Source organism: Choloepus didactylus, chromosome 1, assembly GCF_015220235.1.
Source record: "Choloepus didactylus isolate mChoDid1 chromosome 1, mChoDid1.pri, whole genome shotgun sequence".
In the NCBI taxonomy this organism is placed as follows: domain Eukaryota; kingdom Metazoa; phylum Chordata; class Mammalia; order Pilosa; family Megalonychidae; genus Choloepus; species Choloepus didactylus.
In genome coordinates this window covers 206,377,787-206,391,412 of record NC_051307.1, presented here as the reverse complement: position 1 = coordinate 206,391,412, position 13,626 = coordinate 206,377,787, and positions in this window count along the sequence as shown.

Below are 13,626 nucleotides of genomic sequence, written 5' to 3'. Positions count from 1 at the left end.
AAAAAAAAAAACAAAAAAAAAAAACGGCCCTCCTCAGAGATCTAATGGGTTATTGAAATGCTAATAGACAAAGCAACCAGGGCCATTAAGGAAAGGTGCCCTGGGCAGAGAGATCAGCCTTGCTTCGGGATTTGCATATGCGCCTCAAGGCCTGATCTCCGCCCTTCCCCTTTCTGTGTTCACCAGAACTCCAAAAATCCTCTGCTTTTACTTTGGAGCTTCTCGTGTTGTTTTCCTTCTATGCCCGTCTCCTCTCTGCTGAGCTGGCTGCTCTCAGAGTCTCTGGTGTCTGGCCTCAGTCTATCTATGGTTGGGGTTTGAATCAGTAGAATGAGTTTCCGATGAGAGCAGCCACTGCAATTCTCCCTTCTCCTTCCTGGAGCTGACAGCCCCTCCTCCCCCGGGACTGAGCCTGGCAGGGAGGGGCGCGGGTCCCCTGGCCGCAAAAACTTACAGATTTCGGTGATCTCAGCAGTTCCACGTTTTCATGAGTGTTGTATGAAGTATGCCCAAAGACAGATTGCTCTGTGGTGTCCAGTCCACGCAGTTCCTGGCTTTTTACCTACTTTCCTGGAGGAGTAACTAAAACATACAGCTCAGCAGTCTGCCATCTTGCCCCGCCTCCAGAACTGTATTTTGAGTGAGATTTTTTCTACTGTCCCAGAATTGTAGCTAAGGACCAAAATTGAAAACAATTGCTAAGCAGACAATATTCTAAAAAGACACCAGGAAGATGCCAACAAAAAGGACCTTCCCTCAATATTTAATAAATCATATATATATATGGAAAACTGGGGAAAGTAGAATAGCCAAACTATTCAGCCTTGTGGAGATTACACAGTTAATGGTTAAAGATTACTTCCTATACTCCCTATGAGGAAGATAAGAAGATACAACTCTGAATCCAAACTGGGAATTCCCAAATAGACTAACTTCCTGAGACTGTGGCACCTCTCTATTTAGCTAGATGCTTGCTAAGCTGCTGAATCAGCTTACTATTACTCTAAGACCTCCACGTGGAGAGTTCTTAAAAAAGCTTAACTTGTGTCCCCTGGACTTTTGTGGTGTGTGGGAACACACTTTTAGAAAACACCTGTTTCTGGTACAAGGATTGCTGAAGACAGAAGGCCCACTGTAGCAGCCAATGACAGCAGGATTTGAATGGGCCATGGTATTGATCCTGATACGAAAACAGGAGCAACCCTCTGTCCATCCCAATTCTCAGTGACCTTCTTAAAGTACGGAAGAGGACTTAAGCAGTTCCCTCGGCTCCATGATAATGAGAAAGGAAGTGACACCATATCAAAGTAATATCCCAACTGGAGAGGGTATTGTAGGTAACAAGGAAATATATTAGCCCCTCTATGAAATAGTCCTCAGTAATAGGGAGAGCCTCCTCATAAAACCATATGCACATTCTATGTAGAGACCATTACATCAGCAGAAGCCACCATCATCAACTGAACCAAAGTGAAAATGAGCAAAGCCACCAATGTCTGGCCAGTTCAGTTAAGACAACCCTTGCTTCTAGACCCCAAAGAAGATGGGGTGGAAGAAGTGAAAACAGACCATACCTCACTCTGAGTCCCTCAAGCTAGAAATACAGCATATAATGGAGGGAGGGATTCACTTTAAATCAGAAGTCAGGTGGAATTTTAAACTTGACTGGACTGCATTTTAGCCATTCAAATTAACTAGAAAGTTATAGGATGTGTCAAACAAACTCTAAGAGATGAGAAATTGAGAGAACAAGGTTGAAAGTGTTCACTGGAAAAAAAAAAACTGTTTCAAAATTATATTCAAATGAATTAAGAATCCTAAACGAACTGTTTATTCTTGTTATTTGTTTCTTATCTGTCTCTCCCACAACTTTGTAATATCCAGGAGGGCAGGAATAACTATTTTGCTTTCCTCACCTAGCACCTAGTACAGCACCTGGCCCAAAGCAATTACCAATACATAGATGTAGCTGTTATATGTATAAATGGAGTGATAAATTGTATGCAGAGGCTAAGAGACTGAAAGCTGAGGGAACACAATAAGCACTTAAGTGGACAGAAAAGGCTTCATGGGGTTAAACTGGGTTCTGAAATGCTTCTAAAGTTCCCTTCTTTCTCCTCAGAGGGTAAGGTAGGCCCTCTTTATTTTCAGCTGTAACTTCTCAGTCATATGTAACTACACAAACAAGTTGTTCAAAAAGTCTTACATGATATATGGAAATTCTTCAGAACTATTACAGCATTGCTCCCAAAAGATTCATCAGTTGAAGGACCACTATATTTTAAACTCCCGAATGCTAGTGTTGTGCTAAGTGCCTTTCAGTAAATAAATCCCCTTGTGAAGGTCCAAGACAGACTAAGTTAATACTGAATTCATCTCTACAACCAGAAGTATTGCAGTGGGGTTTTAGGATGATTTGCTTTATATTTAAAGACCAGTGAACAAAATTTAATAACTAGATTATGGAAATACTACTATCATCCCAAACCTCCTGCAGATGTAAACTGTAAGTACCATAATCTCTGCCACCTTGCTCCAATAATATTAAAGAAACACTACATCTACCAAGGCAAGTCACAGAAATAAAAGAACTGGAATATGGAAGCTCCAAAGTGACCAGTTTGGATATTTGACTATGGCCACTACAATTTTCTCAACAAAGAAACCTCAAGTGTTTGAAACATATAAAATCTGAGAAAGTCAACATATTTTATTCGTCCAGCTTCTTTACTTTTAGTCAAAGCACCTGTGTCAAACATTTCCACCAAACAAATACACGCATTCTTTAGAAACTCAGAGAAAGTTCACTTCTTTAAGTTTTCAGCAGTCTATATACAGCTGACTAACTTCCTGAGACTAATTTCCTGAGACTGCCAACTTGTTTAGGCAGAAAAGTCTGTTTGCTAAGCCTAGGTCCAATATACACACCTTCATGGAGTACATACAAAAACACAACTGTAACAATAAAACGCAAGCGAATGAAAGAGGAGAATCCCCCTATTCCAAAAAGCTAACTATCCACAACAGAAGCTATTTTCTGATACCTACCAATGACTATCTCTCTCCCTGTCTACCAATACCATTCTCAGTAGATACTGAACTATCTTGAATTGTTCACTCAATTGTAAATGCCTTAGGGCCATGTTTGTCACAAAACACCTTGCATAGTAAGATACTCTTTAAACGTATATGGCGGACAGTGAGAGTGGGGCAAGATAGCAGTGTTGAGTGGTGTGGACTTTAATTAGTTCTCTAGAGCATCTACTTAATAACAAGGAACTGTCTGGAACAACTATTTCAGGAACATCAGTGACCAGACACACATCATACATCAGTCTGGAATGGGTAGAAGGGCTGAGATAACAGCATAGAACTGTAAGTAAATCCCCCAAACTGTAGAGGCAGGTAGGTGCCCCTCCTCAGTGACATGGTAGGCTGAGTTGGAAACACTTCCCTATGGGAAAAAGAAGCAGTCACTACTAGGAACAAGGGAAGGTAGCTCAACCAAGCTCCAATTGCAGTTTTATTAGCAAATGTGGACTACTGAATACAAGCCACAAGCACATATAAACCTGAAGCAAGCAGGAAAAGATTCTTAAAGTCTCTTCCAGCAGAGAGGAGGTGGGGATGATGGAAAATAAAATAAAATAAATAAAAACAGAAGATTATGGAGTTGGCCAAGCTCAGAACACTGGAAAAGATCTGTGTCCCAAGAAAACGGGAACACAGAGCCAGGTACAAACTCTGGCTCTTGATTGGCAAACTGTAGGGGCTGGGGACTGGCTCTGAAAGGGGGATTTTTTTTCTTTTTTTAAACTATTCTAAGTAGTTCATTAGAGAAGGCCTCAGTCACTTTCAATTGTCAGCTCTGACCCAGGTAATGGTGGAGTTAAGATAGGTCTGAGAGACAAAGTAAGGAGTCATGTGAAAGAGATAATTCCCTAAAAAGCCTATCACCCTCAAGAAAAGTTGGGGGGAAGGGGCAGGGCTCAGCTCAAGTGGTGACCCTTCTTCAGAGAATTCAGACCCCAGGGGCTGGAAAAACAAAACAAAATACAGAAACAGCTCAAGCTTCCCTTCTACCACCACCTCTGTCTCAACCAGGCAGGTAGAGGATCTGCTGAGAATTAAAGGCACTGTAATTCTCTAGGCTGGTGGGGTGCTTCAGGTTGACAAGTGCCACCTGATGGGCAGGATAGGAAAAGCACAGAGTCCAGAGCCTCACAGGAAAGTATGAAAACCTGCTGGATCTCATCCTCAGGGAAACTTGATATAGATAGCACCCTCCTCCTGAGACCATAGCCTGTCTGATCTGGGGAAATCTGATGGGGGTCAATCATATCTGAAAAGACCTTGCTCAAAAAAAAGGGGGGAGCTTCATACAGGAAGAGCAAGAACCAGAATAACAAGAGCTGAAAGATTCTGATCAGTTTAAAAAAAAAAGCAATGCTAGAGGTCTAGAATAACTTGAACTGAACACCATAGAACTGAAAGAGAACAAAGTCAACCAACAAGAAAACCCTAGAAAAAAAGAGTGAAAACAACCTCTAGAAAAAACTAATAAAGGAAACCAGATGCCTAGACACCAACAAAAAATTACAAATCACACTAGGAAAAATGAGGATATGCCTAGTCAAAGGAACAAACTAACACTTCAAATGAGATACAGAAGTCGAAATAACTAATTAAAGATGTTGAAACAAACATGCTAAATCAATTCAAAAATCAAATCAATGAGTTGAGGAAAGATATGGAAAAAAAAAGGTGAAGGATACAAAGAAGATATTCAGTGAACATAAGGAAGAACTCAAAAGTTAAAAACAAATGGCAGAACTTATGGGAGTGAAAGGCACAATAGAAGACATGAAAAACACAATAGAGACTTACAGATTTGAAGAGGCAGAAGAAAGGATTAGTGAACTAGAAGAAAGAACATCTGAAATCCTACACAAAAAAGAACAGATAGTGAAAAGAATGGAAAAATATGAGCAGGGTCTCAAGGAAGTGAATAAAAATATGAAGCACACAAATATATGTGTCATGGGTGTCCCAGAAGGAGAAGAGAAGGGAAAAGGGGCAGAAAGAATGATGGAGGAAATAATCACAGGAAATTTCCCAACACTTATGAAAGATATAAAACTACACATCCAAGAAGTGCAGTGTACCCTAAACAGAATAGATACAAACAGACCTACTCCAAGATACTTACTAATTATATTGTCAAATGTAAACACAGAAAGAATTCTGAAAGCAAGAGAAAAGTAATCCATCATAATAAAGGGAAGCTCAATAAGATTATGTGCAATTTCTCAGCAAAAACAAGAAGGCAGTGGTATAATATCATTAAGATTGTGAAAGAGAAAAACTGCCAACCAAAAATTCTATATCCAGCAAACTGTCCTTTGAAAATGAGGGAGAGTTTTAAATATTTCCAGACAAACAGACACTGGGAGAGTATGTGAACAAGAGACCTGCTCTACAAGAAACACTAAAGGGAGTGCTACAGGCAGATAGGAAAAGACAGGAGAGAGAAGTTTGGAGAATAGTGTAGAAATGGGGATTATCAGTAAGGGAAAAAAGAGAGAAAAATAGGATGCAACATATAAAATCCAAAAGACAGAGCAAGGGAAGATGGTGGCATAGAGAGGAGTGGAAGCTAAGTAGTGCCCCTGGAACAACTGAAAAAAACCAGAAACAACTAGTGAATGATCCAGAATAACTGCAGGGGGGCAAACGAGACCGTCCACTCATCATACACCAACCTGAATTGGGAGGAATGCCCGAGATCACAGCATAAAATCTGTAAGTAAAACCTGCGGATCCAAGTCATGAGACCCCCTCCCCCATAGCCCGAGCTGCAAAGCCTTGCCAGAGAGAAGCTCTCTCCCAACAAGCGAATATAGCTCAGCTGAGCTCCAACTGAGGTTTTAAGTAGCGAGTGTGAACTGCTCACTACGGGTACGAATCCCCAAAAAATAGACAGAGGCTTTAGGTGACAACTGACCTTGGAGAGCTGGAGGGTCACCTTGGACTAGGTTTGAAGGGGACTATCTGTTTCTTTTTCAGCTCAGTGGAAAAAGCTCCAGCCATTTTCAGTTCCCAGTGCTGTGACTCAGACAAGGGTGGAGATAGCACAAGCTGAGAGATAGACCATTGAAATGCTAATGACCTCCCCCTACCGGGTCTATCTTCTCCAAGAGGAAAGGGGTGGGGCCCTTTCCATTCAGAACCAGATCCCAGAGCCTGGGGGAACACGGCCATACCTCCTCACACCAGTCAAGAATTATAGGCTATAAAGGGGAAAAAAACGCACGACTTGCAGCCATCTCCCTGGCGGGCGGGGGCACTCCTGCCTGGGGCCGAACACACAGCACAGAGCCGTGCCAGGAAACCCAGTGTGACAGGGAGTCTTTCCCGCAGCACCGCTCACACGCCACAATATCAGCCATGGACAGTGGCCTTGAATACACCCATGGCTGATTGTCCTGGAGCTGGGAGGGTGGAGCTGTGTGGAAGGGAGAAGTTAACATGTCCCATTCAACCATCTTTGAAGTGGGCTGGGAACGCCCCTGCACAGCCCGGCGTCCCAGGGCTTCCCTGGAGGCCAGCACACACTTGTGATGTGGCATGGCCCTCCCTCCCTCAGCAGAGGTCCTGGAAGAGCACAGCAGGGAAGGGGGAACCACTTGGAAATCCCAGGGAACCTACGCCAATACCAAGGACTTTTGGGTCAGTGGCAGAGAATAGCCTTAAATCTCCGGGAACACCTTGGAGGTTTGATTATTAAAGCTGCCCTTCCTCCCTAACCACTCAGATGCACGCCCCTCATTCAGGGCGGACGGCACCGACAGCACACCCAAATTAAGTGCACCAAGTGGACCCCACAGGGGTCAGATCCCCACACACCACAAAGACAGGGTTGGGGAGAGCTGACTTGAAGGGAACTGGTGACTCACGGACACCATCTGCTGGTTGGCTGGAGAGAGTGTACGCCACCAAGCTGCAATTCTGACAAATTAAAGATCAAGTAAAGCAAATGCCAAGAGGCCAAAAACAACAGAAAATTTTAAAGCTTATGATAAAACCAGATGATATGGAGAACCCAAACCTAAACACCCAAATCAAAAGATCAGAAGACACACAGTACTTGGCACAATTAATCAAAGACCTACAGACAGGCAACAAGAGCATGGCACAAGATATAAAGGACATGAAGAAGAGCATGGTAGAGGATATAAAAAACATAAAGAAGACCCTAGAAGACCATAAAGAAGATATTGCAAGAGTAAATAAAAAAATAGAAGATCTTATGGAAATTAAAGAAACTGTAGGCCAAATTAAAAAGACTCTGGATACTCATAATACAAGATTAGAGGAAGGTGAACAACAACTCAGCCTCCTCCAGGACCATAGAACAGAAAATGAAAGAACAAAAGAAAAAATGGGGAAAAAATCAAAATGGATCTCAGGGATATGACAGATAAAATAAAATGCCCAAATTTAAAACTCATTGGTGCCCCAGAAGGGGAAGAGAAGGGTAAAGGTCTAGAAAGAGTATTCAAAGAAATTGTTGGGGAAAACTTCCCAAACCTTCTACACAATATAAATACACAGAGCATAAATGCCCAGTGAACTTCAAACAGAATAAATCCAAATAAACCCACTCTGAGACATATTCTGATCACACTGTCAAATACTGAAGAGAAGGAGCAAGTTCTGAAAGCAGCAAGAGAAAAGCAATTCACCACATACAAAGGAAACAACATGAGACTAAGTAGTGATTATTCAGCGGCCACCATGGAGGCGAGAAGGCAGTGGCATGACATGTTTAAAATTCTGAGAAAGAAAAATTTCCAACCAAGAATACTTTATCCAGCAAAACTCTCCTTCAAATTTGAGGGAGAGCTTAAATTTTTCACAGACAAACAAATGCTGAGAGATTTTGCTAATAAAAGACCTGCCCTACTTCAGATGCTAAAGGGAGCTCTACTGACAGAGAAACAAAGAAAAGAGAGAGAGAGATAGAGAATTTTAACAGACATATATAGAATATTACATCCCAGGTCACCGGGACACACATTCTTCTCTAGCGACCATGGATCTTTCTCCAGAATGGACCATATGCTGGGACATAAAAACAAGCCCCAATAAAAAAAAAATGAATTTGTTCAAAGCACATTCTCTGACCACAATGGAATACAAATAGAAGTCAATAACCATCAGAGACTTGGAGAATTCACAAACAGCTGAAGGATAAAAATGAGGGGGAGATGAAAACATTCCCGGATAATCAAAAGCTTAGGGACTTCATCACCAGTAATCAGTCCTATAAGAAATGCTAAAGGGAGTTGAGCAGGCTGAAAGGAAGGGACACTAAACAATTGACTGAAACTACATGAAGAAATAAAGATTTCCAGTAAAGATCACATGGTAAATATAAATACCAATACTACTATATTTTTTATTTATATCTCCACTATTTACTCCCTACAGGATCTAAAATACATAAACTGTAATGATAAATCAGTGGTTTTGGACTCAATGTAAAATATGCAATTTTTGACAAGAACTACATAAAGGTGGGGGAATGATGGAGTATAGGAACATAGTTCATGTGTCATATTGAACTTATGTTGGTATCAAAGAAAAACAAGATTGTTATAGATTTAAGATGTTAAATTCAAGCCCCACAGTAAACACAAAGAAAGTATCAGAGAATATGACCATAGCGATGAAAAGTAGAATAGGGGTTCCAAGAAGTGGGGGAAGGGGCAATGGAGAGTTAAGAAATGAGAGTAGGGTTTCTGTTTGGGGTAAAGGGAAACTTCTAGAAATGGATAGTGGAAGGTGATAGCATTGCAACATTCTAAATGTGATTAATCCCACTAATGGAATGCTAGGGAGGGGGTGGAATGGGAAGATTTAGGCTATATATATGTTTCCACAATTGAAAAAAAAAAAAAAAAAGACAGTCCAAATAGATGAAAATTAAATGCCAAGGATGATCCTGGATGAGATCTGAGGATGGAGGAGAGGAGGCTCAAAGGGTCACAGATGGGACACAAGAAAAAAAAAAAAAAAGGAAATACAGAATGTAAGCTTTATATCAATGTTGAATTTCTTGAACTTCTTAGCTGTGCTTAATGAGATTTCATAAAAGAATGTTCTTGTCCATGGGAAAGGTATATGTGAATTACATTGTTTGTTCAAAGATATGTGCAGCTTGCTCTCATATGTTCAGAGAACAGAGCAATAGATGATGGATGATAGAGAGGGAAAGAAAGAAATGGTGGTGTGACAGGATGTTAAAGGTGGTGGATTGGGGTATCGGGGGAAGGGGGTCGGGGTATGATGGAGTTCTATGTACAGGGTTTGTACTGTTTCTGCAACTGTTCCTGTAAGATTGAATTTATTTCAAAATAAAATTTATTAAATTAAAAAAAAATCCAAAAGAAAGTACTACCTTTAAAAGTTAAGAACACAGGTTATCAGGAGACAGAAAGAGGGTGAAGATTGGGCATTTGATGCTGAAGGAGTAAAAAATGTGAAACAGGATTCACTGTAAGGATCTGGAAATAGCACAATTGTGGTAGCACTTTACTGTAAATACAATGAACAAAACTGACGGTGAGTATGTTTTTACATGAGGGAGAACAAATGAATGTCACCATTGCAAAGGGTTAAAAATGGGATGCTATATCGAAAAATACAATCAATGCCAATTAGAGTCTATAGTTAACAGTAACATTGTAATATATTTCCATGAAATGTAACAAAGACAATATACAAAAGCTAAATTTTCATTTTATTTCTTTATTTTTTATTCTTCATTTTTTTTGTCCTCTTCTTTCTTTGTGGAAGAAATGGAAATATCTTCATATAGATTGTGGAGGTCAATGCATATCTATGTGATTATACCAGGAACCACTGATTATCTACTTAGAATGGATTGTATGGTGTATGAATAAAGCTGTTTAAAAATAAACAGAAAGCTACAAGCACTGGAAAAGATGTGGAGAGAGAGATATACCTACTCACTGTTGGTAGGGAAGTAGAACAGTGCAGCCCCTCTGGAGGGCAGTGTGGTGGTTCCAAAGGGGGCTAAGTATAAGGTTGCCATATGATCCTGCAACCCCATTATTTGGTATATGCTTGGAAGAATTGAAAGCAGGGACATGAATAGACATTTACACACTGGTTCCTATGACAGCACTATTCATGATTTGTAATAAATGGAGGCAGCCTAAGGGTACATTGATGAGTGAATGGAAGGGCGAGCTGTGGTGTATACAAACAACAGAAAACTGAACAGCTGCAAGGAGGAATTAAGTGATCAGGCATGCACCTAGGTGAATGAACCTTGAGGACATGATGTTGAGTGAAATAAGCCAGAAACAAAAGGACAAATATTGTCAGGCCTCACTAATATAAAATTACTATAAAGAGAAAATGATGAATGTTGAATTTAAAAGCATAGGTACCAGGGGATAGAATGTGGACAGAGATTGGGCAATCAACGATGCTGGAGTGTGGAGTGTTCAGTGAGATTTGTTGTAAAAGTCTGTAGATTATAAGCTCTTATAGCAGTCTTATAGTTTTGACTGTGCACCAGTTTGAATATATTACATCCCCCAAATGCCATTATCTTTGATGTAATCTTGTGTGGGCAGGCCTATCAGTGTTAATTAGATTGTAATTCTTTGAGTGTTTCCATGGAATGTGTCCCACCCAGCTGTGGGTGATAACTCTGATGAGATAATTTCCATGGAGGCATGGCCCAACCCATTCAGGGTAGGCCTTGATCAGTGGAGCCATATAAATAAGCTGACAAGCAGAAGGAACTCAGTGCAGCTGTGAGTGACATTTTGAAGAGGAGCTACAGCCAGGAGGGACACTTTGAAGAAAGCACAGAAGCTGCAGATGAGAGACAGTTTGAAGATGGCTGTTGAAAGCAGACTCTTGCTCCAGAGAAGCTGAAGAGAGGACAAATATCCCAAGTGCAACTAAGAGTGACATTTTTGAGGAACTGCAGCCTAGAGAGGAACGTCCTGGGAGAAAGCCATTTTGAAACCAGAACTTTGGAGCAGATGCCAGCCACGTGACTTCCCAGCTAACAGAGGTTTTCCAGACACCATTGACAATCCTCCAGTGAAGGTACTTGGATTGTTGATGTGTTACCTTGGACACTTTATGGCCTTAAGACTGTAACTGTGTAACCAAATAAACCCCCTTTTATAAAAGCCAATCCGTCTCTGGTGTTTTGCATTCTGGCAGCATTGGCAAACTAGAACAGACTGTTACTAAAGAGATGTTTATTTGTTACAAAATTTATATTATCTGTGGCACACTTTCTAATATAACCTTTATGGTTAGTTTATTTAAACAACATGGTTGCTTGGAACCTAGAATGAGGAATCAGAGATGATTATTCTATGTGGGTTAATATGATACTGCCATGCACTGCAGAGTACTTTGAGCAGAAAATAAAAAAGTATTTGCAAAGTCCCCTTAAGGGACTGGGGAAAAATGTGGAAATACTAAACTTCCTCACCTGGGGAATTCCTGATATTCCCACAAGCATTAGGGAATCCCAGTTTAATAAGTCCCTTGACCTTGGGGTGTGCCTTTATGAAATGTATTCTTTCAAAGGAGAACCTAAATCTACTAATAATTATACCTAAGAGTCACCTCCAGAGAACCTCCTTTATTGCTCAGGTGTGACCTCTTTCTCCCAACCAACTCTGCAAATAAACTCACTACCCTCCCCACTACATGGGACATGACTCCCAGGGGTGTAAGTCTCCCTGGCATCCTGGGATTGAGAATGCCTTCTTGACCAAAAGAGGGAAAATAAATGAAACAAAATAAAGCATTAGTGGCTGAGAGATCTCAAATACAGTTGAGAGGTCAATCTGGAGGTTATTCTTTTTTTTCTTTTTTTATTCATATTTATTGAGATATAGTCACATACCATGCAGTCATACAAAACAAAGCATACCTTCAGTTGTTTACAGTACCATCATATAGTTGTGCATTCATCACCAAAATTAATTTTTTGACACATTCATTACCACACACACAAAAATAATAAGAATAAAAATTAAAGTGAAAAAGAACAATTAAAGTAAAAAAGAACACTGGGTGCCTTTTTTTTTCTTCCCCCATTTTTCTACTCATCCATCCATACACTGGACAAAGGGGAGTGTGGTCCATATGGCTTTCCCAATCTCATTGTCACCCCTCAAAAGCTACATTTTTACACAATCGTCTTCAAGATACATGGATTCTGGGTTGTAGTTTGATAGTTTCAGGTATTTACTGCTAGCTATTCCAATTCATTAAAACCTAAAAAGTGTTGTCTATCTTGTGCATAAGAGTACCCACCAGAGTGATCTCTCAGCTCCTTTTGGAATCTGTCTGCCACTGAAGCTTATTTCATTTCCTTTCACAACCCCTTTTTGGTCAAGAAGATGCTCTCCATCCCATGATACTGGGTCTAGATTCCTCCCTGAGAGTCATATTATGCATTGCCAGGGATATTCACTCCCCTGGGTGTCAGATCCCACGTAGAGGGGAGAGCAGTGATTTCACCTGCCAAGTTTGCTTAGCTATAGAGAGAGGGCCACATCTGAGCCACAAAGAGGCATTGGGAGGAGGCTCTTAGGCACAATTATAGGGAGGCCTAGCCTCTCCTTTGCAGCAACACTCTTCCCAAGGGCAAGTACTGTGGTAGAGCGCTCAGCCCATCAAACCACCAATCCCCTATGTCTGTGAGCACATCTGCAACCATAGAGGTAGGAGAGCCCAACATCCCTGCATTCTCCACCAGCTCCTAAGGGGACTCTGCATAATTTTTTCATTGTTTTTTGTTGTTGTTGTTAAACTAACTTTTTTTAAAAATCAACTATATTTAAAAAAAAATTTTTTTAAACATACAATAAAAAAAAATTCAAACAAACCATAACAAGGGAGTCCAACATGTTCCTACTCTACCCCAAGAAAATAACCCAATATAGCAACATTTCTGTGAGCTTCTTCCCATCACACCCACCAGAAATCAACAAACCGTAGTCATTCCTGGGCATTCCCAGAACATTAAACTCACCTACGATAGCTTATCTGTTCTTATTGAGTTATCGTTCCCCCTTCACCAATTGCTCTCTATCGCTAGTTCCTCTACATTCTACATTATAAACCATTTACTTTAGAAGTGTGTTGTTTAACCTCCAGGTGTTTGTGAATTTTCTAAGTCTCTGATGGTTATTGACTTCTAACTGTATTCCACTGTGGTCAGAGAATGTGCTTTGAATATTATCAATTTTTTTAAATTTATTGAGGCTTGTCTTATGTCCCAGCATATGGTCTATTCTGGAGAAAGTTCCGTGATCACTACAGAAGAATGTGTATCCTGGTGACTTGGGATGTAATGTTCTATATATGTCTGTTACATCAAATTCATTTATCCAATTGTTTAGGTTTTCAATATCCTTATTGGTCTTCTGTCTGGTTGATCTATCTATAGGAGAGAGTGATGTGTTGAAGTCTCCCACAATTATTGTGGAAACATCAATTGCTTCCTTTAGTTTTGCCAGTGTTTGTTTCATGTATTTTGTGGCACCTGATTGG